At 47.7% G+C, this 22,508-nt stretch overlaps 1 pseudogene across 1 annotated transcript in view; it reads left to right on the top strand.

Moving 5' to 3' along the window:
* LOC142818300 (interferon-stimulated gene 20 kDa protein-like) overlaps nt 1-20,788 on the top strand; it is a 29,652-nt pseudogene extending 8,864 nt beyond the window's left edge. The window contains exons 2-5 of the transcript XR_016350671.1: nt 98-272; nt 4,423-4,441; nt 5,152-5,307; nt 13,856-20,788. The product of XR_016350671.1 is annotated as an interferon-stimulated gene 20 kDa protein-like (transcript). The remainder of the gene's footprint in view (nt 1-97; nt 273-4,422; nt 4,442-5,151; nt 5,308-13,855) is intronic.
* Nucleotides 20,789-22,508: the final 1,720 nt, after the last annotated feature.

Genomic DNA, 22,508 nt, shown 5'->3' with positions numbered 1-22,508 from the left:
AACACAGATAAGGCCCAATTGTCTGATGCTTCTTTTGGCCTCTGGGACCTTTTCATGGTGTGAAATTTGCTTTTCTTCCACCTTCTCCAGATTTTAGTTGGTGGGCTGGCCACGATTTACATCATGACTTTGAAGCACTGAAAGAAAACATGTGGCACTATTGAGTCTATGACACATGCAATGATGTTGCTGAGAGAGGAAAGTAGAGTGGGGAACTCCTTGAGGGAAGCCATCCTGGTCCTTTGTGAAAAGCTGCTCAATGAAAGCATCCAGTTAAGGAGGCAAATCACTCAAAAGCTAGCACGCTTACTCTGATCCTGCTGTAGTTGGTGAAAGGGTAGGGTCAGATCGAGTAGAAGGCAGGCTGCAGTATTTTCTAGGATTTGGCTACGTTATAAGTGTAGCCTCTTTGCTGCTTAGTGATTCATTCAAGAGCTAATCTGGAGTTCTCAGAATGTTCGTGAATATTCACCTATGTGTCAGTGCATCGCTTTTTGGGGGGAATACCTGTTTATCTCCCTTGTTCGATCACCTAAATCACATGGTGGTGGTGGTGTTTCTGCTTCCTTACTGGATGACTGAATACTTTTAAGCAAGGGGATGACAGTTAATGAATGTCTGGATGGATATCCATTATGTAAATTTCATGTCACTTTTTAGAATTTGCAAATAAGCGGTTTTCATCCAAATATCCTGAATAAAGACTAATAAGAGCCCAGAAATCCTACCAATGTGAACTCAAGGCTTTATAAAAAAAATTGTCAAATTAGCTTTTCAGTCATCTGCAATAGCAGGTAACTAGCAAGCTTGTCACTGGAGTGGATTTTAACCAATGAGAGAAGGTGAGGTGACACACAGATATTTACTTCTGTCTAGCAACAGCCTTTCCCAGAACAACACGTGACAATTCCAGCTGAGCTCTGTGTTCACCTCTTTCTTATTAAGCTTTTTCCTCTTTAATTCCATTAAAAGCCGTTTTTCATAGAGGGGCACCTTGCAATTTGAATCCGATAATGGATTGTCCCCCTGACCTTATGTACATTCCTGGCAGCCTTTCCTCTCCCACAGAAACTTGGATGTGGGAGAAGTTAATAGAGCCATCAAGATATGCATGTGCCTCTGACCTCAGTCCTGCAATGAGCTCCACTCCCATGTCCCATTATTACCCTCCTGCACACTCATGTGTCCATGGAATTGTTCATTCTTAGAGCCAGTGAGGGTGCATGTTGGTGCAGGAGTCCATCTGTGCAGAGCTCACTGTGGGATTAGACGCCTTGCTGAGTAATTACATGATTTTATTATTCCCCTTGTGCTTCCTTTCCCTTTTACCTCCTTCATCTGTTTGCCTCCTTTGCTTATTGTGCAGATCTCATTGTACCCTCTCTGGGGCAGGGACAAGGTATCTGCATTTTGCGAGGTGTCAAGGTCTTTTTTAGGGCTTAAAACATGAGTAGCAGCTGCTGAGGGAGACAAGTGCTGACTCAGAGCTGGGAAACCCATCTCCCCGGATTTGTCATCAGTGACCTGTTCTCTCTGATTCCCTGGCTCTGCTGGTTCTCTGATGAAAGTGCTGGGGCTGGGGATTTCTGAGGCACCTAAATAAAGTCTTGCTGTTGAGGAGCTGTTAGGGATCTATTTGTATGGAACCTCCAGCAGGGCATGATGAGGGGAGGATCTGGAGTGTTTTGCAATGCCCAATATGCTTTTCCTGGTCACAGCTTTAGCTTTAAAAGGCTGGATGAAGAAAGCCTCAACATGCAGTAACCCCAGATTCCCGAGACTGGAAATGAGAGCCACCTATTTTGATTACAGTAGACCCGGCCTACAGGTTCCATTGTGCTAGACACTATACAAACACATAGTGAAGGACCTTCCCTTCAGAGTTTACTGTCTAAATAGACAAGATTGAGGGAGAAAGGATTGTTATTCCACTTTATAGATGGGAAACAGAGGCACAGATTAAGTGGCATGGCCATGGTCATACAGAGGGTCTGTGTCAGTGTCCACACTAGAACCCAGATGTGCTGTGTCTCAGCCCTGTGCCTTCACCACATGAACGGCTGCCTTATTGTTTCTGTTGGGATTGTAAATTTGAAGGCAGAAAACCTACTGTCAGTGAAAAATTAAAATCATAGGAGTCTTAATAACCTGTTTGTCCAGCAGGAGCAATAGGTGTAAGCTGAAAATGAATAGGCACATCTGCCAGACGCTTAGCACTTCAGCTGCTGGTGTGTGTGAACTCCTGCAAAGATCCACTGATTGGTTGCAAGGAACCATTTTCACCAATGAGAGGGATTGGTGTGGCCTAGCAACAGCCTTTCCCTAATGAAAACAAGCCACTTCAACATCGTGACTGTCTGCAGATAAGAGAAAATGGCAAGATCCTCTCAGAAACTGCCCGATCCTGGGAAGCAACGAGTGCCCTCTTTTCCCTCGGATGTCAGGCACTAAAGTCCATGGGAGTTGGGAGCGCTTGGGACTTCGCAGGTGCAGATAATGGAGGCAGCACCACTGAGGTGTCCTACCTGCTCACTCCAGTTCCCCCTTTCAGCCTCTTTGTGCCCAGAGAGAAATATCATCTGCACAGGAGGAATTACTGTGCACACAGAGGAGGGCTGGTGTGGAACTATCCTGCTGCAACACTGGGAGAAAAGCGCCTCACCAAGCCACAGACCCGCTCTCCTCTTGACCAGAACACATGCACACAGCCTGACCGATGAGACCCGGGCCCAGAGGCTGCCCAGAGAAAGAGAGAACTCCCTGGCCCTTAGTAGCTCATGGAATGCCTGAGATATAGCCCTGGAGGGTTTGGAACCAAGCCGGGGGTAAGCGGGAGCTGGACCCAATATCAGAACATCCCGCAAGGCTCTGGGGTGTCACTGCAGGGCATGGCCACTGTTTTGTTGCTTGGCACTCCTGTCCCACGTCCCTGTGTGGGATGCTCTTCATGAGAAATTACAGCCCTGAGGAGCTGGGGCAGGCAACAGACCAGCTCTAGCCCTTTTCCTTGTGCAGAGGCTTGGGAATGCAACTTGTGTTAAACTAATGCAAACCAATGGCTACCCAGGAAGGGGAGAGACAGGCCGCCTCCAAAACACCCCACCATCCTCAGCCCAGCCCTGGCCTATCCCAGGCAGAAATTGGCTCAGTGTGGAGGCAGCCAGCCACAGTTTCTGAGCATTGTTTCTGGCTCTGCTCATTGCTGTGCTTGGCCCCCCGAGCGCTGCAAAGGGAACGTCCTTCCTGTGTTCGGTGGGGCCCATGTTGTCCCTGGATACAGCTCAGGAGCAGGGCGGGGCCAAGCTGATGCTGTACAGAGTGGGAGGCCTGTAGCCCAGGGGTTCTCAACCTTTGTCCTTTCTGCATTTCCCTCACCCTGCTGTTAAGAACTCCGCAGCCCACCTGTGCCACGACTGTTTTTCTGCATGTACAAGCCAGGGCCAGCATTGGGGGTAGTAAGCAGAGCAATTGCCCAGAGTCCCACCCCACAAGGGCCCCTGTTAAGCTAAATTGTTCAGGTTTCAGCCCCGGGGGGTGAGGCTTGGGGCTCTGGGCTTCTGCCCTATGTGGTGGGACTTCAGCTTTCTGCCCTACGCCCCAGCAAGTCTAATGCCAGCCCTGCTTGACAGACCCCCTAAAACCTGCTCACAGCATCCACCCTTGTTGAAAATCATTGCTGTCGCCCACCTCATCCTCCCTTCTCCAAATGGAGACCGCGTCCTCTGCCTCCGCAACAGCCACCCTACTGCCTGAGACGGCGGGACAACCCACCCGGCTCTGCTGTCACCGTGAAAACAGCTGTGGGGTATGGCAGTCACCTAGCAGAGGTTCCTGGCGGTATCGGGGAGGGGAAGAGGTGCACGGTGTAGGGCCTGATGTGTTGCTTCTTGTTCATGTTTTGGTGGCACTAGACTAAAGAAGAGCTTTAAATATTGGGGAGGAGCTCCATGGAGTCATGTGTCACTGGGCTGGGCCCTGGAGTCACAACCTTTCGGCAAGTGTCTGCTGTCACATCAAGCTAGCGTGGGGACAGCTGGAGGGAATCCTACTCTGCCCCCATCGAGATTTCTGCTCTTGGCAGGAACAACAGCCAATGCTGCACCCACTGGCACTGTTATAACCACAGTAAAGCAGTGTCACGGGACTCGCTTGCTCAGCATGGAGCTCATCGCCATGCTCACTCCAGATTGTGGTGGAGACTCTGGAGTGCTGAGCACTGATGTGAGCTTGCAGAGAGCCGTTCTGCAATCCCATCCTGGCACCTTCCCTCCAGGCATCTCTGCCTGGAAACTGTTCTGCCTGGAATGGTATTATTATAAAACCGAGACAGCGCAGTCAGCATTCACCTCCCTGGAAACCAGCATGGAAAAGAGGAGTGCGGCACGGATGGCTCCAAGGAGAGCAGAGGGGAGGGCCAGGGAGCAGCAGGCGAGAAGGCCACGCTCTGCATGCTAAAGGGCACACAAATCCCTACTGTGAGACTTCCCGGCTGTTACCGTCACTCTCCCTGTATTTTCCTTTAGTAAAATCACTCCTGGCTGTTGCTTTTGCTGGGGTGTGCAGGGTTTCTGGGGGGGGGGGAATGTTGCAGCATCTAAGCAGTGGTGTGGGAATGATTTTTAGAATGGGGGTGCTGACACCTGCCTTCACCCCATTCTCCCTCCGGCTGAGGCTAGGAACAAAGCCCTGGCATGCAGGGCCAGTAGTTGGGACTGGGGGCTGGCTGCGGAGCCTCCAGCATGCAGAGCCCCCTCTCCCCCAGTAGACTGCATCCCTAGTTCCCGTGCCTATGTATCTAAGATTCCTTTCCTTTACCCCATCTCATGATCAGAGTAAGCACCCTGCTCGTCCTGAGTATCAGGATTTTTTTTGCCCCTTGGGGAATGACTGGATGCCATGAGGTTTACTCTCCCTTGATAGATGTGTATAATTCCCATGCAATATAATACTGCTCTGGGATTGTGTATGGGCCCTGGATGCCATAGTGATCCATTCCCCAGAGCCATGCACAGCTGAGGGGGGCCTCATTGTCAGCCATGTTGTCTTAGCAAAGCCTAGAATGTCCATCTAGCTTCCCTGAGCTTTCCAGGTTGGTTTTGCTTGCACCACCTCACGCTCGGGGCCCGTCTCTTGTTTTACAGGTTGGCAGAGTCTGCTGTGGAAGATACCAGGGCAGCCATGGAGCTCTTCAAGTGGGCCAGGTCAAAGGGGATGGCTCCATTGCAGGGACTTCTTGCTTCAGAGTGTCTTTTTGTTCAGATCGGCTCCCATGCGCAGCTGCACTGGAGGTTGCCGGCCAGGCTCCAGGTAACATTCTCATTGATGATCCTGTTATGTGCTGAGTGAATGTCCCATGAGAGTAAGGGGACCATGCTTCCCAAAGGGAAAACAGGTCACCATTGCAGGCCTGTCCTGCGTCTTCCCTTCCCTATGGGGCTAGCCCTAGCTACTCACTGACCCCCTGCTGCCCTATTCAGGGCTAGGGTCACTTCTCATTTGAGCCCTGCCTGCCAATGTATGAAGCTGTCACTGCTTGCAGGAGCCCTGCCTGGCCCCTGCGCATCCCCCTCTCCCCCCGCCCTCATATATACTTGACAAAAGTGGGCACTTGTCCTGTTAACTGTTGCCAGCTGATGAAGTTGGCATAGAGTAAATGGCTAGAGCCCTGCAAGTTTGCAGATATCCACCTTATATCTGCAGGTATCCGCACCCATGGCCCATTTTTGCAGATGAGGATACAAATTTTCTATCTGCACAGGGCTCAGTCTTTGAGGTATTTAGATTGGGAACTCACGGGGACAGGGACTGTCTCTGAGCAAGTGTCGGTACACTTTGCACCAGGCATCTTTGATTTCCGATGGGGCCTCTACAGGTTGCTGTAATACAAATAACTAATAAGGTTAGATTGATAGAGAAAGGCAGGAGCAAGAGGTGACTGTTACACCATCCTCACTGCTGAATAATACCCAGCCCTTAGTTCTGCAGTCTGCTGCTTTATTTCTACCAGCTTAGGGATTTAGGGCCCGTGTTTGTAGAGTTGTTCACTAGGTGGTGCCCTTAGGCTGCTTATGTTTGCCTGACTCAGACCTACCAGCTACCAGTGGGCATATCATATGGCAGGCAGCCACGTAGAGGGGAGATGGAGTTTGCTGGGGAATGTTTTATGATAGTGCAAATGAGTCTGAGCAGAGAGAGAAACTAAGTGAGTGTCAATAGTTCCCATGTAGGTGGGACAGGTTACTGCACCAAACTTTCGCTTCTGTCGGAAGACCTGGGTTTGCACAGGCCAGCCACAAGCACTTTGTTTGAACACAATGATAATACTAAAACTGCAATAACCACAGTGCTGTGAACACAACTGGAAGATGCTGGAGCAGCGATGTTGTGCCTACCTTAGCCTGAGATGCCAGGAGGCAGGGGACAAGTGTTCCTCTGGTAGGGGGCTATTCCTACGCAGGGATAATTTGCAAAGGGAGGCTCAAATGCACGGGAAATGAGGAGTGACTCTGAGGTGCACACTTGTCCACTCCTTTGCAAACAAGCAGGGCTTTCTAGTTTGCCCTGGAGGGACACGGTTTAGTTTTTACATTGGTGTTCACAGAAGCCAGAGCAGGCAGAGTGTCCCAAACCAAGAGTAAAGCTTGACAACTACCCAATTGAAACCACAAACCTCTTCTCTTCCAATTCTTTACATTTAGTGAAGGTTAAAGTAAATCAGTTTATGCTGAGGAACCAAAGGTGCCTAAGGCAACAGGGAAAGCCTGGAGGGGAATCATACGGTGAACATGAAAGTTAGAAGTATTTCCCCATCTTTCCACGCTGAGATCTCCCGTGCTGTTTCCTACTGTTGAGGAGCTCCTCGCTGTCTTCACATTGGGGCTGGTTCTCCCCCTTCCTGTTGCGAAAGTTCTTCTTCAGTGTCTTCCCGGGCCCATCTCCCAAAGGCAAAGTTCCAGATGCCTTTCTTTCTCTCCTCCTGCACGGATTTCTGACACTGTCCCAGACCCTCTCCCCCGGCTGCAGGGTCTCCATTACTTCTTCCTCTGCATGTGACTTCTGTTTTGGAAGCTTCACTCTTGGAGCCCCAGAGCCTTGGTCCTCCTGCTTGCTTCTTGACTCAGGAACTCCTGAACCATCTCTCAGACAGTTTCCCAGAGGAGAAGTTTGGGGCTGCGTCACTTAGGACTTGTAAAGCTAGTTTGGCTAAATGGAAAAGAGGGATCTATCTTGCACTGACAGGTGAGGACCTAACAGACCAGATAGGACGCAGCAGAGACTTCTATCAATTACTCTTCCTGCCTTTCCCCGGCTCTCTGTCTGAAATGCAGATGTGGTCTCCAGTCTTCTTGCATTCAGTAGTCAGGTAGGGCAGCAGGTACTCTCATCACCTTTGCCTTTTGCTGCCCCAATGTCTTGGCATTTGAATTTTGAACTTTTGCCACCATTTGATTCACAGAGACAGACAGGGACCTGCTGAGAACAGATGACTCAGGATTGTCCCAAGCGTGGGGATGAAGGCATGACTTCCTGAACACATGGAGTGGGACTCTCAATCTAAAAAAGCACACAGCATCATCCACTCCCATCACTTTGAAACCCAGGGGTCACATTTCTGACATTTGGGAGGACTGGCTCAAGAGGTTAAAAATGCCAGCTAAGTGGCTTTTTTTTTTTTTGCCTTGGCCCAAGGATAATTGTTCACTTAAAAAAAATCTAATGAACAATAGGGTAAGGTTGTCAGCCTCCGTGTAGGAGGGACTGTGGATTGGAATAGCAGGGGATGATGCAAGTCAGGGTTGTGGGACACAGCTGGTTTGGGTTGGGATCCAGGGTTAGAATAGCAAGGACTGCTGCAGGTCAGAGGTAGGGTATGTTTGCAATCCTGTATGGAGAAGCTTGGATGGTTACTGTTCCCACCTTCTCTCCAGCGAGCCAGTACGGAGAGCCTTTCATTTTTACTAGTGCCAATTTCTCCACAGTTTTAAAGGGAAAGCCACAGTCAACTGAGTGGCAAATTCCATGGAAAGAGTCACACAGGGTTGCCCTGTTGTGACAGGGCATGTCCATGTGCCACTCGATCCTTGTGTCTCTTAAAAAACCCAGAAAGGTAAAAAAGATCAAAGCCAGAGCTCCATAAAGCAACACTTGTTACTTTTTTAGGATGACATTAATATGTGGTCATGGTCAGAAAAGTGACTCTAAAAATGGCACCCTGTTGCTGAATATATCTGCCCCTTTAAGCAGTTTCTGAGTCGTAACTGTTTGCTGACAAAAACAAGGTTTAGCGAGTTTGGACCCTGTAGACCCAATATAGATGTGGAAGTGTAAGCCACAAAAGCCATAGGTTGTCCTGACTTAAACCCCATCCTAAAATCTCAGGTTCTTGACGAAAGATGTATGAATTAGAAAGAACTCGGTATGCGTTTCATATACTAGCTCAGGCTGGCTGCTAGACTTGTACAGTGGTCAAATTCAAGCTGGAAATCAGAGAGAGAATTATTTATCATTTGTTTCTGGTAGCAGTTAGTGCACACGGCGTACTTTCTAAAGTCCTCGCAGCCTGTAGGAAATAAAATGTTACTAATCTCATGGGTCCTGAACCCATGGCCTTTGGTATGTTAAACCATTGCCCCATAACATGTAAAAAGGACCAGGTTGTAGGCCGTAGAGGGGAATATGAAATTTACGTAGGGTCATAAACAAGGCAATTTTCTCACACAGAAAGTGCCTGCAGCCCAGGTTCCTGCTGCTCAGTTTGGAGATTCTGGGACTCTTCTCTGTATCCTTTCCCGTTATCCATGTGTTTTGTCATTTTGAGGACAAGGAAGTGGATTACACGTGAAAAACAGAAAAAAACACCTATGTTTCCCCTAAGCTGCACAGCCGGGCAGCTTCCCATTAAGCCCTGCTCAGGGACCCAGGACTGCAGCATGGACAGAGAGCTCTCCCAAGCCCTGAAGCTGCCAGGGACAATGGGAAGGAGCCCCTTGCTGCCAGCACCAGTACAGAGCTGCCATGGCTGGGAAAAGGGGGCCCTCCTTGCCACCCCCAACAGGGATCTGCCCATGTAAGCCTGAGTCCCAACCCCCACCCCACCAAGACCTGAGCATCCCCACCCCAAACCCATATTACCAGCTCAGAGTCTGTACCTCTCTTGCGCCCCAACTTCCAGTCCTGAGCCCCTTTCCTGCACTCCAGAGCCTGCATCCTGAATCCCAGACCCACCCCAGAGCCTGCCTTCCCAGCCAGAGCCCTCCCACCCCTGCACCCCAACTCTCTTCCCCATGGCTGAGCCCCCTCCCACACTCAGAACCTCTTGGCCTCACCCCCACCACGTGAACTTTGTTACATGCACCAATATGAAGGTATTGTGTCATACATCACCTCCACACTGGTGCACGTATGAAAATACATTGCGCTCCAGGGTTAGAAAAATTAGAACACTGATTGCCACTGAAGCGCTTTGCTGGCCTTTAAATCAATCACTATTAGAGAAATGATTAATCAAGCCACAGAATAAAATTTGATCAGGGCTTGTACTAAAATTATTTGGAAAGAGACATGCCAATCCTGTATCTCATCGTGGGTACATTCTGTCCCTCTGATGCACCCTCTTGAAAGCATATTTATCTCAGAATATAAGGCAGAACTGTTCCACAGTGCACAGAGGCCTACAAATAACTTTCTGCTTTAAAATGGCTCAGAGAACCTCATTTTTATCCCACAAGTGCAGGCTAATAGATAATCTTGCAGCCAGGTCATATGCTATTGTACCTCAAATGCCCAATTGTATATTTTTTGTAGATTGGCTATTTGAAAGCATCCAACATATAATTTCTTCTACCTTTATACAAAATGCAATCAAGCCTTTTCCAGGATGTACTGCATTTAGTATTAATGTGTTTTCCGTGTGCTGGTGATGCATTTTATAAAAAGATATTGGTCATGCATTTAATAATATACATGGAACACTGTTTAAATGGTTCCAAATCTGGCTGCTTCCTAATATTTAAAATACTTGTGGTAACACAATCCATTTTAAATATATCTCAGGGCATAAAACCTATGGGGAATTTTATTCAAAGAGGGGAATTTTGCAACATTATATGATGAAGCCATTTTAAAGATGGCCTCATAATTTGAATGTCAGGAACACTGGCCAGTTTTGTTTAGTTAGATGAGGTTTTGCAAATGTGCAAAACATTCCACAAAGCAGCAGTTTATTCCCTGGAAAATGTATATTCCCTCATGGAAATGTTTAGGATATAAAAGATTTGAAGGAATTTGTAACAGGAGAGGAGGTAATGGGAGCTCAAAGAAAGCACCCCTCCCCCAGCTTATCCCAGACATAGACTTCTCATTTTATTGGGGGAAGGGGTGTTGCTCGATATCCCCCCTTTCCACTGTAGGCTCTGTCCCCACCCCACCCCATGCCCCAAATTCCTACCCCACCTCTTTCCACCCCTGCTCCACCCCTACCCCGCCTCTTCCCCACCTCCTCCCCTGAGCATGCCCCATCCCTGCGCCTCCAGTTACTGGGAATTAAATGTGTCTTAAATCAAAGCACAAAGCCTCCCTCCTAGGAAGTATGTGTCTGAGCTGTATGAACCATGTCTGCACTGCACAGATATCTATCTGCCCAGCACTCACTGAATTCCCAAAGTCCTGATCTGGTCTCACTGTGTAAATTGGATTGGATCCTTCAGGGGCTGCTCTCTCCCTTGGTTATTCCAAACTTCTGGTCAGGAACGTAGAAGGGGACAACCTCTCGCCCCAGACAATGCAGTCAGATTCACCTTTATAAAACATGGCTGTCTCGTGTCTCTTTGGCCGGGCACCCAGCTGAGAGCTCACACAGTCAGGTAGATCATTGCGGTTGCTTGTCTTACCTCCTTCCCAAGAACTGCAGCACATAGATGGTCTCTGTCTCCCCTCTTAAAGCTACTTCTGTTGACACTGGGCAAGCATGGAGCCCACGGCCCAAGGGAGGAGGTGATGGTCAGTGGTGGCAGCAGCTGCTGAGAGAGGCCAGAGCTGGGAGAAAACAGAAGCAGGCAGGCTAATTTGGAGAGGGTTAGAATGGTAGAATCTTCCTCAGGTTGCTACTATTCCCCCTTTAACCCCCACAACCCCTTCAAGCTGCTTTAGGCTTCCACTGCTCCCTTCTCCCTCCCCAGACTACTTCAAGCTTCACTGACTCCCCAAACAACCCTGTTTCCCCTTCCCCAGCTGCCTATAGCCCTCTCGGCCCTCCCAGGGTATGTCTACACTACAAAGTTAATTCGAACTAACAGACGTTAGTTCGAATTAACTTTCATAGGCGCTACACATGCAAACCGCTAGTTTGAACTTAATTCGAACTAGGTAAACCTCATTCCACGAGGACTAATGCCTAGTTCGAATTAACTAGTTCGAATTAAGGGCTGTGTAGCCACTTAATTTGAACTAGTGGGAGGCTAGCCCTCCCCAGCTTTCCCTGGTGGCCACTCTGGGCACCACCAGGGAAACTCGTCTGTCCCCCTCCTGGCCCCGGAGCCCTTAAAGGGGCACAGGCTGGCTACGGTGCCCGTGCCAGGTGCAAGCCTGCCAGCACCCAGCCAGCAGACCCTGCACCTGGCACGGCTCGAGCCAGCCACCCGCTGCCACCCAGCCCTCCGCCTCTTCCCGGGACCAGGCTGGCGGCTCCCGGGAGCCTGCACAGGTCCGCAAGAGGCAGGCGCCCGCCTGGTCTAGTACAGACATCATGGACCTCATCCACGACCTCCGCACTAGGCACAGGAAAGTGGCCGTCTAGGTCAGGATAGCTGCCAGCCTGGCCACCCAGGAGCAGGTGTGCATGAAAATCAGGGTGGTCCAGTGAGACCCCCGACCCTGAGCCCTGAGCTTAGAATGGGCGTACTGGGTCAGACCAAAGGTCCATCTAGCCCAATAGCCTGTCTGCTGACAGTGGCCAACACTAGGGACCCTGGAGGGGATGGACCGAAACAATGACCAAGCCATTTGTCTCGTGACATCCATCTCCACCCTTCCACAAACAGAGGCCAGGGACACCATTTCTACCCCCTGGCTAATAAAGTCATGGAGGTTGGGTCCATGGAGTGCTATCTAACTTCTCTTTAAACTCTGTTCTAGTTCTAGCCTTCACAGCCTCCTGCAGCAAGGAGTTCCACAGGTTGACTATTTGCTTTGTGAAGAAGAACTTTCTGTTATTAGTTTGAAGCCTGTTACCCATTCATTTCATTTGGTGTCCTCTAGTCCTTCTATTATGGGCACTACTGAAGAACTTTTCTTTATGCACCCTCTCCACCCCACTCGTGCTTTTATAGACCTCTATCATATCCCCCCTCAGTCTCCTCTTTTCTAAGCTGAGAAGTCCCAGTCTCTTTAGCCTCTCTTCATATGGGACCTGTTCCAAACCCCTGATCATTTTAGTTGCCCTCCCCTCTCCCACCCTGTCTCTTCGCCTCTCCCACCTCCTTTTCCCAGTCTCCCCGAGTTTTGTTCAATAAAGAGAGTTTCTATTTTTGAACACACATGTCATTTATTTTGTACATTAGGAAGGGGGGCTAGGGAGGGGTAAGTGGAAGGGGGTGAGGGAGGAATGGGGTATGATCCCCCAATGGGGAGGACTGGGGTGGCTCTGCGGGTTCCTCGGGGTGGAAGCTCTCCTGGAGGGCCTCCTGGATCCTGACAGCCCCCCAATTGATCCCCTTGGATGGCAGCCTGCGGCAAGTGCAGCCGGGCTGATGGCCGAGTGCTGTGATGTGCTGAGTGTGGGCATTCAGGGCACTCCAAGCCAGGACTGCTTTGCAAGCGGGGAACCCCTGAAAACTGTCTGTCCGGGGTGGGAGTCGGGTCCCTTTAAGCACAGCCCTCCACTAGCCTGAGACAGCAGCTCCATGCTCTAAGTCCTACTCTGATGCCCTGCCGGCACTGCTTCCGGCCATCCTTAACCTCGGTTCAGGGTCCACTCAATGTGGACATGCTAGTTCGAATTAGCAAAACGCTAATTCAAACTAGTTTTTAAGTCTGGATGCACTAATTCAAATTAGCTTAGTTCGAATTAATTAATTCGAACTAAGTTAGTTCGAATTAATTAATTCGAACTAAGTTAGTTCGAATTAGCGCTGTAGTGTAGACATACCCCCACAAACTGCTTCCTCCCCAAACAGGATTCCACTCCCGTTGATTTGTTGTGTTTCTTTGACCCACTTCACCTCCATCTGCTCCCATTTCACCACCTCTGAAAGAGGGTAATTATGGACAGTGTAATAAGTCAGCGGATATCTAGAAGGTCCTGGCTTTCATCACGCTGCACACAGCATACAGTCAGATTCACAGTCCCTGGAAAGTGACAGCAGGTCAAGAACTCAGAGCCTCCTGCATTTGTATCAAGGGCTGCTAGCACCTGAATTAGAAGGGAATCTTCATTAGTCAATAACAGTACAAGGATTGTGACACATGGTTAAACACGTCCAACTCTCTCCAACAAAGGCAGTGTTGACCCATGGCCACTAATCAGCTGATTGGAATACCTACCAGGCAGAGGGGTCAGATGAAAGATGCTACTCAGAGGCAGAACATTGTTATTTATACCAATTCAGAGCACCACGTTTGGATTCACCTTTTGCAAGCACGTGCAGGAGGGTTTGATCCTAAACTGTGAAGATCCATCCTTGCGGCCTTGTGTGGGAAGAACGTAGAAATAAACCTCTGGCTCTTATGTGTTGCTGGCAACAATACAGAAAAACCTGTTTGTTTATATGCGACAGCTGCGTTGAGTGTGGGCCGTGTGCGTCTGTGCAGATGGCCACTGAGGCTGTGTGTGTTACTTAGAGTTTCATTTTGTTCCCAGGAGCTGGGCCTCTGTGTGTTGACCTGCTGCTTCTCGGTGCCTGATAACAGAACGTTTTGAGCAGGGGCCCTTATGAAAACGCTTTTCATGGGCCTCACAGAAGGACGGTTATTTCTGCGCTTGACTGTCTCCCCCCTCCTGCCTCTCCACGTGGGACACTTGTGTATGTTTGAAATATACGGAGCCCAAAGAGAACAAGACAAAGTGAAAAGAGGAATTGATGGCTGCTGAGATCCAGCCCTGGGCTGCGATTCAAGCCCAACAGCAGGAGTAGCTGCACTCAGGCAAGTTTTTCTGAGTGGCCCTGGCCCTGTGGGAAGCAGGGAGAGGACCTCATCAAGGCCATCACTGTAAGCAGCTGACGCCAGCATTGCTCTGCGGCCTGAGGCCCTTCCAAGGAGCGAGCCGCGGCACAGATGTTCTCATTGTGCTTCTGGGGAGCCTTCTCGGAAAAATCAAGCAGCTCCATTCTCAGTCTGCTTTTTTAGATTTAGTTATTAATTTTTACTTCATTTCTTTTTTTGGAAAAGAGCCTTTTCTCTCCTGCTTTTCATTTCAAGTTGCCAACTCCCTCCAGCCAACTCCCTTTTTAAAGCCCCCTCTCTGCCCTGACTGATGCCTGTGTCTGGTGGGTTGGCACCACTTTGCCTGAATGTATTATCAGTTGTGCCAGGGACACCCTCTTCTGCATTGTGAAATCTGTTGGATGGCACTGAAAATGAACCAGATGGGAAGGGGGGCTGGATCTTGTGGTCAGGGCAGGGACTTTGGAATTTTGGATTCTATTCCACACTCTGCCATTGACTTGCTATATCACCCAAACAAGATCTCTTTAGTTTTGGGCCTCAGTTTTCCCATCTGTAAAATAGGAAGATTGATAATTACTTCTTAGGAGAGGTTTGTAATGCACTCAGATCCAAAGTTCTGAAGATTTTACCATAAGGGAAAAGGCAACTAATGGAGGGAGAACAGAGGTAGTAAGAGAGGAAGACAAATAAAGAGACATCTATCAGAAAACAGTGATGTTAGATAAGATAGAATGGTGATAGTTTTACTATTAGATACTAGGATGATGGACACTGTAATCAGGGAAGGTCCACAGAGCTGAAGAGAAAAGGCTGGAGTGATGGATCAGAGTTTCCAACAATAAGAACACATTTACAACCGAATATGTAGCTAGGAATGGAATCAATGAGGCAGGGACCTCATAGGGAAGTCGATTAGTAATGAATATAAGTCAGAAGCTGGGAACTGTAGAAAAGTGATAATAGAAACAGAGGGACACAAGGAGAAATTAATGGCCAGCAGAATTAAGGACAATAAGGAGGATTTTTAAATATATATTAGGAATAAAAAGAATCCTGACAACAGAATTGATCCATTACTAGAGGAACATGGGAGAATTATCAATAATAATGCAGAACAGACAGAAATGTTCAATAAATATTGTTCTTTTGTATTTGCAAGGGGAAAAAGGTGAAGAACTCATGTCATATGATGATGAGAACACTCTTTACATTCCACTAGTATTTTGGGAATATATTGAACAGCCATTACTAAAATTAGATATTTTAAAATTAGTAGATTCAGATACCTTGGATCCAAGAATTTTAAAAGAGCTGGCTGAGGAACATGCTGGACCATTACTGTTGATTTTCAATAGGGTTTAGAACACTGGGGAAGTTCCAGAGATTGTAAGAAAGCTAACGTTTTACCAGTGTTTAAAAAGAATAAATGGAGTGGCCTAGCTAATTATAGGCCTGTCAGGTTGGGGTTGATCCTGAGCAAGATAACAGAGTACGATTGCCAACCTTCCTGATGGGTTGGATCAGATGTCATTTGTGGCAATAGCATCTGGTCGGGAAAGTTGGCAGCCCTATAATGGAGCAGCCATTTTCCACTTTTGCGCAAAATCTTGCCAATGTAGACACAGCCTATGTGTTTTAATATGGCTAAATGTAAAAGTTTAAGAACAAAGAATGTAGGCCATACTGACATGATGGGGGACTCCATCCTGGGAAGCAGTAATTTTGAAAAAGATTTGAGGGTTATATAGTGAATGATCAACTGAATATGAGCTCTCCGTCTGACACTGTGGCTAAAAGGGCTACTTTGATCCTTGAATGCATAGACAAAGGAAGCTGGAACTTATTTGTATCTGGCACTGGGGTGACTGCTGCTGCAGTACTGCATCTGGTTCTGGTGTCTACAATTCAAAGATGTTGATACATTGGGGTGGGTTCAGAGAAGAGCCAGAGGAATGATTAAAGGATTAAATAATATGCCTTATAATGATTGAGTCAAGGAGCTTAATCTAGTTAGTTTAACAAAGAGGAGGCTGTCAACTCACATGGGCAAGGCCCAATAGGGTTGTGGATTTGCTTCAAGACAGAGTTGATTAGGGATAGATAGTTGCTTTTATTAATCTTACTACGTCACTACTGCTACAGGTGTAATACTGCCAGATGGTTACACAGCTACTGCAAAGTAATATGCCAATAAACATAGGCAGAGGAATGCATAAAAGAGTAACAGGCACTTGGAAATGCTTACGCCCCTTCAGTTCTGCAGGGAGTCCCATTCAGGTCACCTCGCGCCAGGCCGCAGTGGACATGGCTCCACCTGGGGGACCCAGGACACCCTTTGAGGTCTAGATCCCTGATGAGACTCAATGGACATGGGACTCCCTACACTACTTATACTACAGTTGTTTACCGGGTGTGCACGTACCTGGCTCAATGCCGTTCTTATCACTCTTATGAGCTGAGACCAAGGTCAAACTTGTTTACTGCTCAGTAGTTTCCCAGCTCAAAGCATGGTTTAAAGCTGATAAAGCCCAGCTGCTGTTTGGGCTTGTGGGGTCCCAGGCTATGCTAAGCTGGGTACAGCAGGGATGGAAACTTCCGTCCCAGGCCTGCTAAGCTACAGGACCCACATATGATTTTTATGTGACAGAGGCTAAGGGGGGAACTTGATCACAGGGGAACAAATATGTAATAATGGGCTGTAACATGATCTAATGGCTAATCCAAATTCAGATTAGAATTTATCAGTGAGGGTATCAACTACTGGGACAATTTACCACTGCACTGACAGAGGGATGGGTTAGATGGATTTTTCCTCACCTCTAGCTGCCCTGCCACTAGGAAAAGAACACTGAAATACAATGAGCAATAGGCCAACACATTCATAAACCTTTTATTAACATATGGGGGAGACAACAGCCTCCTCAGGCTCCTGGGCAAGGTGAGGGGTGGGGGGAGAGCTATGTGCTCCAGAAAGGATGGGCCTCAGGCAGGAATGTGCTGCACAGAGCACATTCAGGCTCCCTCTTGCCCCCAGAGCCAGGGAGAGCATGTAGTGCAGCCCTCCAACAGTGATTTATAGGGCCCTTGGCAGTAGCATCCAGGACCCAAAGCAATTGCCCCCTTTGCTGCCCCCATCAGTGGACCTGTTAATGAAGAAAAAAATAACATGCTTGCTATGTGTGGGTCACTGATTCACAATAGCTAAAGATCTAGCCCTTTGAGTCCATGTAGACTATAGATATTCTGGGGTAGATGTGTAAAATCCCATTTAATTGGTTAACTGGTTAAATGTGATGTTTAATCAGCTAACCAATTGAAGGGGGATAGGCTGAGGCTGCTCCAGCCCAGCCAAAGCAGTTCCCACCTGTGACACACCCAGGCTCACTGCTGAGAGAGGTCAGAGCAGCCCCTGTCCAAGGTAGGCTCCACAGGGCTTTAACACCCCCCTGCCCAGAGAGGGTGGGGAACTGCTCCAGCCCCCATTGGCTAACTGGAAACAACAAGCATCACCCATTAAGAGTGTAGCTTGCCAAGTTAACCTTTCACATCCCTAATCTGGGCCAAAGATTTTCTTCTTTACTAACTATATTGGATCCAAATCAATTTCTGGGGTTGGCTCATGAAAGGGGAAATTACCCTCAGGTGCCTCTCTGAGGTCAGCAAGGGTCTCTGCCCTAGTGCATCTATTATTGTCTACCTCTTACAGAAACACAAATGCCAAGAAGGAAGCACATAATGTTTCTACAGTTGGTAAGTGACTGAAAGAACATGTTTACAGCCAAGCAGAGGCAGGAAAAACTGTCTTTCCAAAAGGACCAGTGGGTGCCTTTAAAAATGATCTGCACAATCAGAAAGGGGAATTAGAAAAGCAAACACCATTCAAGGAGACACTGAAAAAGCAATGTTGCAGCTGGACAAAAGTAGCTTGGATCATATGGGCATCCCAAGGAAGAGTGAGCATGAATACAGTTTAGGTCCAGGAAACAAGGGGCAGTCAGGGAGTGGAAGTGACTAGGTTACCTCAGTGGGATTATCTATGTCCTGGTTATTCTCACTTTGACAGCAATAGTGCCCTCAGAGACTGCTCCTGCATGTTGGAAGGGTGAAAGGTGGGATTAATGAACATGCTATCAAGGTGCGAGAAGACAGAACTCTCTGTGTCAGCCCTGAGTTTGTGCCAAACTGCTGAGCCAATCCCAGCACTGTACTTTTTTCTGTACTCTTTAGATATGTTTTTCATGTCCGTTTCCTCCAGTAATCTCATGTCCCTTAAGAATTGAAAGCATTTCCCTCTCATTGTTGCCCCCAGTCTGTTTATAGCAGAGCTGGAAGGTAACCTGGTTCTTTACTTGTTCATGGGCTAGTAATGTTTGCAAGAGTTAGTATGGCACTTTCAAGGAATAGTGGTTAGCAGCGGTCTTGCAAAGCCAGCAGAGGGAGCACTGCATTGAGTTTGTGTAGGACCATGCTTGGGGCCCATCCTTGCATGTGTTTTGGTAGATACAGGAGAGTTCTAACTCCACCATAACATTCATAAAGCAGAGATCACAGGAAGGGGGCATGATTAACACACATAGCAAAGTTAGGTGATGGCAGTTCTATTCACAGCTCTCACCAATTCACCCTCACGGTAGGCTATTCATGTCACTTGTCTATAAGTGGAGATAAGAATAGCTCACACTGACCTTTATAGGAATAACTTAAGCAACAAATAGTCTAGCAGCACCTTAAAGACTAACAAAACACATAGTTGGTATCATGAGCTTTCATGATACCATCTGCATGTTTTGTTAGACCTTAAGGTGCTGCTAGACTATTAGTCTGTAACTGGAAAAAGTTAGAACACAACAAACTCGGCTACCCCTCTGAACTGTATAGGAAGGTAACTATTACTTCTTTGTATAGCATCCAAGTGCTAGGCACTTCACACAGATACAAAGACATGCTCCCTACCTCCCAGGGCTACCAAGCTTAGAGAGACACCCTACAAAGAGAGGAAGAAGGGAAATAACCGTAGGGTTAATAATGGCAGTAACTGTGCATTTAAAAATATACATTTAATGCCTAGATTTTTTCAGCAGGACAGGAATGCTGGAGACAGGGGTGACCACAGAAGGCTCAATAAATGTTTAAAAAGCACTTGAATAGCCTCAAAAGTGAGGCTTTGCTGAATCCAGATTACCAATACAAAACAGATAAAGGACATTACACAAGGATAAAAACCCCACAATAAAGCTACCGCTGGCCCAAGTCAGGCTCAGGGCACAGGCTGTGAGGCTAGAGAAGTGAAACAAGCTAGGATGGAGCCCAAATATCTACGCAGTCATTTTGCAGCCCTGGAATCACAGTCCACTGAGCTGCGTTTTTTATTGCTGTGTAGCTGTCCCCTTACGGGCCAGCCTTAAGTCACTATGGTGGGAAGGTATCTCTCAAGTGTTTCTAATACAGCACATAAGCATGACTTGTCCTAGGCTTCATAAATATCACTAACTCATTTCCTCACAGCAGCCCCATCGGTTTTAACAAGAGCCCTCTCCTATGCTCCAGCACCCATAACAAAAGGAAAAGCTTAGTCTCATTGAACTGGCCTTTTATACCTCTGCCCCAGGAATAAAGGGGCTCAGTTTGTTCCAGGTGGCTGATTCCTGTTGCACCATCCGCTTTGTTCGCCTGTTTGTATCAATAGCTGCACTACCTCTGCCCCTAAAGTGAGGCCTCTTCATTGTTCTCAGTTTAGCAGTCTTGTTTGAGTTCTTGGGGTTTCTTCTCTTGTCTGAGCTAAATTTAGGGACCATTGTCAGAGAATCAGCAGCCAAACTCCTTATCTGCACAGGATTCTACCCCACATTAAAAAAGCTGGAAGGGCTCTTTCCTTTTAGCAGAGAGTGGGGGGAGATGCACTAAACTCATCTAATTAGAACTGGGATTGGCCTAGGAAAGCCAGCATGAGACCCAGCTGCCTTAAAGCCTGCATTGCCTATGTCTTACCCCAGGCTCTCCATTCCTTTTACCTTCCTGATGCGAACAGCTTTTTAGCCAGTCCAGTAAGGTCACATTTCAGGTCTTGATTTTCTTGGTGCTCTTGGGTTCTCAGCCCAAAGCAGGGCTCCTTTTGACTTCCTCTTTTCTCTGCTGCCAGTCACATGGGCTGTGGATGAGGGAGAGACAGTGACATTTTATTTGCCAGAAATGAAATTGTAGGCAGGGTGGTAGGTTGGCTGGAGGTCGAAGGCAGAGAGATTAGCATTAGGAGAGGCCAGTGCTGCAGCAGATGAGCTATACTAGATGCAATGATGGTAGTACCAAGAGGGAGAGGGGATTATAAGCACTCAGTGCTAGATGTGGAATCCATCTGTTCAGAAAGAAGTAGAATAGAACAAGGCAGGACTGCAGTGCCTCGGCAGAGCTGTGTCGGTTTAAGGCAGGGATTGTTTCAGGTTAGGGCTGAGAGGTTTTGACAGATGGCATGAGAGGCTTGCAGCATGCTGGACTGCACTAGCTTAGACTCAGCTGGTCCTTTTCTTTCACTTTCCTGGGTGCCAAAGCTTCTTAAATATTTATAATGAAAGGAAAAGCTCCAAAGTGGCTGCTTGGCAGATGTGGTCAACGCTACCCTGCAGCTGCACATGCACTGAAGTTCCAATGCGGGGGGAGGGGGGGGGTCTCTTGCCCAACAGGTGTGTCTGATACCTGAGACTTATTAGGAGCAGATATATAGAGATTGGCCCAACAATATCAGCAGCTGCCTTGTGGGCTCTGTACATTAGGTGATCATAAGCCTCGTTGGCATTTAGAAAGTTACTTAAAAAAATCAAAGGAGACAAAGACTGCCATATTGGAAGATTTTTACTCTCATACACTCTCTTCTGATGGTTATTTTTTTCCTGAAAAGCTTGTTAGGATTTAGGTGATGTAGCAGGTTAATGCCACACCCTGAGATCTCAGAAGCCTGAGTTTAAATCCTATGCAAATCACAAGCAGCAAGAACTAGAGTAACAAGGAGTATTCCATTTTAGGGTTTATGGGTATTGGTTTGGAGGTAGGGAGGACCCTGGGACTGGAATGACAGGGAAGGCTCTGGTTCAGCAGAGTGACCAACATGGGTGAGTGGCCAACACCAACAGAGCTGGAGAGCAGGAAATCTTGCATCTACTCCAGCCTCTAGCTTGAATACGCACCAGATACTTTCGAAAGGTAAAACAAGGAATGCCTAGTTGGTTGTTCCAAATTAGGAAGAAGGGATTGATTAGCCATATGATGGTCCCTGTTTGGGAGGATAACACATACTGGATTTAGATGTACTCCCATTGAAGTCAATGGCAAAACTCCACCAATTTCTTTATAGAAGCATGTCCCCGTGTTTAAACCCTCTGTTAATTTACATTCTGAGTCCTGACCATTTCTTGTGGGATCTTGACTTTGCCCCAGTTGTCCAGGTCTCTCTCCCTTCCAGGAATGTTCTGCTATTTCTTCATGCACCTGCATTCTGGATTTTGATGTGCACAATAGCTATTTGTGTGCAAATCCACCCCACCCTGCTTTCTTCCTTCTTAGTCTTCCTGTACAGGAGAGATGCTAGAGGCAATAGGCAGCAGATAGAACATGTCTCAGGAGCCTCCAAACTCTTTTATTTATTTCTCCTTTGAGACCAAACCAGCCCCTTTGGCAGCATTTGAATCCCAGAAACCAGGTGCTTGCACTCAGCACTGGCCACTGCCACTTGACTGTGAGGTTATGTCTCCACTCGCGGCTTCTTGCACCAGAAATATGCAAATGAGGCTAAATGTGGAATATCGCCAAGCCTCATTTGCATACCTAATGAGCCGCCATTTTTGCAGAAGTGGCTCTTGCACCAGAAGGAGCTGTCTACACTGCCCCTTCTTACACAACAAAAACCCTCTTGCACAATGCCATTCTTCCTGAAAAGTAATCGGCGTAATGGCATTGTGCAAGAGGGTTTTTGTTGCGCAAGAAGGGGCAGTGTAGACAGCTCCTTCTGGCTCAAGAGCCTCTTCTGCAAAAATGGCGGTTCATCAGGTATGTAAATGAGGCTTGGTGATATTCCACGCTTAGCCTCATTTGCATATTTCTGGTGCAAGAAACCGTGAGTGTAGACATAGCCTGATAGTGCCGATAGAAAGTGGGAGGGGAGGAGAAAGTCAAGCCCTGCATTCATTTCATACACACACTAATCACCTTTGCTCAGTTTCTAAAACAAATAGCTATTTTCTTTCTCTAGTTTAATTTTTCTGCCAACAGTATGCACCAGCCTCACCTCAGGGGGTCTATACAGTGTTTGCAAAGGACAGTCCATTCAGAGCTGAGCAGGGCACTGTCTCCAAGAG

The sequence above is a fragment of the Pelodiscus sinensis genome, chromosome 14 (assembly GCF_052426305.1).
Source record: "Pelodiscus sinensis isolate ZL-2025 chromosome 14, ASM5242630v1, whole genome shotgun sequence".
Classification (NCBI taxonomy): domain Eukaryota; kingdom Metazoa; phylum Chordata; order Testudines; family Trionychidae; genus Pelodiscus; species Pelodiscus sinensis.
Note: the sequence above shows the minus strand (reverse complement) of the source record. Positions and strands in the feature narration are given on the sequence as shown.